Raw genomic sequence first — 5408 nt, forward strand, 5'->3', positions numbered from 1 at the left:
AGCATGCGGTGGAGGCTGGATGAACAGGAGCCCGTGGAGGCTGGAGGAAGTCGACGGTGGAGATGAACAGTATCCCGTGGAGTCCCGTTTTGCGGTATGCCACACCCCTCCCGATGAACATGACCCCCCGTTTTGACCGTAGGAGGTCCGTTTCATTCGTTTTGCGGTAGGCCACACCCCTCGCGATCAACAGGACCCCCGTTCCGACCGTAGGAGGTCCGTTTCCTCGGTTTTGCGGTACGCCACACCCCTCCCGATCAACAGGACCCTCGTTTCGACCGTAGGAAGTTTGTTTCCTCCATTTTGCGGTATGCCACACCCCTCCCGATTAACAGGACCTCGTTCCGAACATAGGAGGTCCATTTCCTCCGTTCTGTGGTACGCCAGGCCTCGTTTCCATCGCCTGTTCCGTCCAAGCTGGTTGGCTCCCACGCGTTCCATTGCCTCCCGATGAACACGACACATTCCGTTGCCTCCCCATGAACACGACGCGTTCCGTTGGCTCCCCATGAACACGACGACGACGCTGTTTCTCCGTTCCGACCCAGCCATGTATGTATGCGCGAGTAGGCGTTCGAGACCCTGCCCGTATGTACGTACATGGTCATATTCTCTTTCTTGCACCCTCACCGCTATACGTACGTGTACATGCTACATGCGCGCCTCTACATCGACACGTGCGCGCCTCTACATCGACACGTGCGTGCCTCTACTATGACACGTGCGTGCCCCTAGATCGACAAGTATGTACGTACACTTTCGCGACGAGAATGACAACGCTACGTATGCTTCGACTAGGTGGGTCCCGACTGTCAGGCACTTCCTTGCCTGCGAAGATGTAGTTGGTGGGTCCCAGCAGTCAGGGGGGGGGCGAATCGTTTTGGTTTTTTTTTTGCCCGGACGCACTTCCTTGCGTGCGAAGATGTAGCTGGTGGGTACCAATAGTCAGGGGGAAACGTTTTTTTGCGAAATACTGGTGGCCGGTCCGGTGGGTCCCTGCTGTCAGGTGTAGGAATAATTATTTTGCACGTAATAAGGAGGCACTTCCTTGCGGCCGCCGTGGACCCAGCTGTCAGCCTTTCCATGCACAGTACTCTTCCGATGGAAGTCAGTCGTTGACCACATTAACCACGCCGCGCCGAGAGCATCACGGCGGTGGACGACGGTGAGGCCTAGGAAGGGGACGACGAGGAGCCGAGGAAGACGCAGCAGTGGATGCCCACGCGAAGAGGAGTACGAGGGTGAGGCTACCGTCGCCATAGAATAATAGGGGGTGTGGGTGAGTAGAGGGATGGCCTGGACAACGATGGGAGTTGTAGGGGCGGTGAGGCCTCCTCCGCATCGCAACCGGCCATGGGAGGCAGGAGCACGAGGCACGACCGACGCTGGTTTGGGCGGCTGGAGCAAGAAGACCAGAGGTTGAAGAAGCACTATGGCCGTTGGATGGACATCGTACGGTCACTGGAGCTAGAATCGTGCATATTATTGACTAAGTTGACAAAGCCCTCCGTCCCCGTCAACTTTGTAGGCCCACAATTCAGCCTACCACTATACTGAGTCCCAGCTAACAGGCGGAGTATTCATTTTTTTGTGCGTAATAAGGAGGCACTTCCTTGCGTGCGAAGATATAGCTAGTGGGTCCGAGATGTCAGTGGCGGTAACGTTTTTTTCATGAAATACAGAGGCCCTTTCGGTGGGTTCCTGATGTCAGGTCGAGGAATCATTATTTTGCGCGTAATAAGGAGGCATTTCCTTGCGTGCGGTCATGGACCCAGCTGTCGGCCTCTCCACGTACAGTCCACTTCAGATGCATGTCGGTCGTTGACCACGTTGATCAGGCCGCGCCGAGAGCACCAGGGCGGTGGACGACGGCGAGGCCTAGGAAAGGAACGACACAGAGGCAGGGAAGACTCGGCAGTTGTTTCCCACGAGGAGGGGAGTACGACTGTACGAGGGTTTACTGGTTCGTCTGCCATCGCTGGAGAATAACAGCAGGTGTGGGTGAGTAGAGGGATGGCTAGGCCAGCGATGGGAGTACGATGGGGCGGTGAGGCCTGCGTGGCAGCAGAGCCAGCCGCGGGGAGGAGGGAGCAGGCAGTCCCGCCGGCGCTTGTTTGAGTGGCTGGAGCAGGAAGAGCAAAGATTCTAGAAGCACGATGGCCGTCGAATAGCAATCCAACAGTCACTGCTTGTGCGTCAACCTTTTTTTAGGAAAGCCTCAAATCTGTGGAAAATAGCATACAGCCCATCTGCCATTATTTCTAATAATTTACAGCCCATTTGCTAATTCTTAAGTTTTTTTGGAGCCCATATTCTTTTTGTTAGCATTACAGCCCATACCGTGGCCACGGTTAAAAAATTATACGAAATTTTGCATATTTCGGTGCGGTCCGAACTGTTTTTAATCCCGAAATTTCGACTCACATTCAAACTGATTTTAAAAATAAATGTATATCAATATAAAATCCAACAAATTCTCCACGCATAAAAATTAGTGTAATTTAAAATCTCGAAATGAAAAAAAAAGATATTTGAAACTAATTGCTGGTTTGATGTGTTTTAAAAATGTACAACCCATTTCTCATTACTGATGGGCCATTTTCTAGGCCAGCCGAATGAAAGCTCTCCTCGTCTTGAAAGATTTGCATCCCAACAGGCCTGACAAATTGACTTACTTGGAAAATCACAAAAAAATTGGGCTGTGGCCGTGGACCCAGCTGTCAGCCTCTCCACATACAGTACTCTTCCGATGGAAGTCGTTCCTTGACCACGTTGACCACACCGTGCGGAGAGCACCACGGCGGTGGACGATGATGAGGCCTAGGAAGGGGACGACGCGGATCCGGGGAAGACGCGGAAGTGGAAGCCCGCGCGGAGAGGATTACGAGGGTTCACGGGTTCGGCTGTGGTGTGAGGCTGCCGTCGCCGCAGGGCCTGGCCAGCGGTGGGAATAGTAGGGGGTGGTGAGGCCTCCGCGGCAGCACAGCCGACCACGGGAGGCAGGAGCATGCGTCATGACCGGCGCTGCTTTGGGCGGCTGGAGCAAGAAGACGAGAGGTTGAAGAAGCACTACGGCCGTTGGATGTACATCATACGGTCACTGGAGCTAGAATCGTTCATATTGACTAAGTTGAGAAAGCCCTTCGTCCCGTCAACTTAGTAGGTCCACAAGATAGCCTCCCACCAAGGTGGGTCCCAGCTAGCCGGGGGAGTATTCATTTTTTGTGCGTAATAAGGAGGCACTTCCGGTGGGCCAGAGCTGACAGTGGGGGGAACGTTTTTTTTCACGAAATACGATGGCCCGTCCGGTGGGTCCCAGTAGTCAGGGGGAAATGATTTTTTTCGCAAAATACTGGTGGACCGTCCGGTGAGTCCCCGCTGTCAGGTGGAGGAATAATTATTTTCCGCGTAATAAGGAGGCACTTCCTTGCGGCTGTCGTGGACCCAACAGTCAGCCTCTCCATGTACAGTACTCTTCTGATGGAAGTCGGTCATTAACCACATTGACCACGCCACGCCGAGACCACCACGGCGGTGGACGACGGCGAGGTCGAGGAAGGGGACGACGCGGAGCCGGGCCACGGGAGGCAGTAGCAGGCGGTACTACAGCCGGCCACGGGAGGCAGGAGCAGACGGCACGACCGGCGCTGCTTTGGGCGGCTGGACCAAGAAGACCAGAGGTTAAAGAAGCACTATGGCTGTTGGATGGACATAATACGGTCACTGGAGTATTGACTAAGTTGACAAAGCCCTCCGTCCCCGTCAACTTAGTAGGCCCACAAGTCAGCCCAACAATATGGTGGGTCCCAGCTAGCAGGGGGGTATTCATTTTTTTGGGCGTAATAAGGAGGCACTTCCTTGCGTGCAAAGATATAGCTGGTGGGTCCGACCTGTCAGCGGGGGGAACATTTTTTTCGCGAAATACAGAGGCCCTTCCTGTGGGTCCTAGCTGTCAGGTGGATGAATCATTATTTTGCGCGTAATAAGGAGGCATTTCCTTGCGTGCGGCCGTGGACCCAGCTGTCAGCCTCTCCACGTACAGTCCACTTCCGATGGATGTCGTTCATTGACCACGTTGACCAGGCCGCGCCGAGAGCACCAGGGCGATGGACGACGGCGAGGCCTAGGAAGGGAACGACACGGAGCCAGGGAATACTCGACAGTTGTTTCCCACGCGGAGGAGTACGAGGGTTTACTGTTTTGTCTGCCGTCGCCGGAGAATAACAACATGTGTGGGTGAGTAGAGGGATGGCTAGGCCAGCGATGGGAGTACGGTGGGGCCGTGAGGCCTGCATGGCAGCATAGCCGACCGCGGGAGGAGGGAGCAGGCAGTCCTGCCGGCTCTTGTTTGAGCGGTTGGAGCATGAAGAACAGAGATTGAAGAAGCACGACAGTCGTTGGATGGACATCCAATAGTCACTGCTCTCGTGTGTTGACTAAGTTGACAGGGCGTTGCGTGTGCGTCAACCTTTTTTTTATGAAAGCATACGCGTCAACCTATAGTAGGCGCACAAGTCAGCCTCAAATATGTGGAAAACAACATACAACCCATCTGCCATTATTTCTAATAATGTACAGCCCATTTGCTAATTCTTAAGATTTTTTTGGAGCCCATCTTCTTTTTGTTAGCATTACACCCCATATTGTGGCCACGGTTAAAAAGTATACGGAATTTTGCATATTTCGGTGCAGTCAACTATTTTTAATCCAGAAATATCGATTCACATTCAAACTATTTTGAAAAATAATTTATATAAATATAAAATCCAAATAATTGTCCACGTATAAAAATCAATGGAATTTAAGATCTTGTAATGAAAAAATTGAAACTAATTCCCGGTTTGATGTGTTTTAAAAATGTACAGGCCATTTCTGGGCAAACCGAATGAAACTCTCATCGTCTTGAAAGATTTGCAGCCCAGCAGGGCCGATAAAGCAAGTAGGCCTTGTTTGGGTATCTCTTAAAAAAAATAGAACTGGGATAGCCATTTTCAGCAAGAAAAAAACACAACTGGGCTCATGATGTGGTAAACATAAATAAAACCCTGGCTAGACGGGCCACAGCCCCCGCACAGCCCCGTTGTTACCCTGGTCCATCGCTAAAACTAGTATAAATAACAACTGCTTGTTCCTCAAAAAAAAACCGCGCGACTTGCTGGATCCCTGGTGTTAGCCGCTCGTAATGTAATTCTCTCGTTTATTGACTACGTTGACAATGGCGTGAGCCCCAGATGTCCAACCATTAGGACTAGGAGGAACCATATTTTTGGGCTTGTACTATAGAGGCACTTGCTTGCGTACTGCCATGACGCTGGTGGGTCCCTACTGTCATCCTCTCCACGTACAGTCATCTCCTTGTTCCTCTCGGTTGTTGACGACGTTGACAACGCAAGAGGGTGGTGCAGCGC

The sequence above is a fragment of the Triticum aestivum genome, chromosome 5B (assembly GCF_018294505.1).
Source record: "Triticum aestivum cultivar Chinese Spring chromosome 5B, IWGSC CS RefSeq v2.1, whole genome shotgun sequence".
In the NCBI taxonomy this organism is placed as follows: Eukaryota; Viridiplantae; Streptophyta; class Magnoliopsida; order Poales; family Poaceae; genus Triticum; species Triticum aestivum.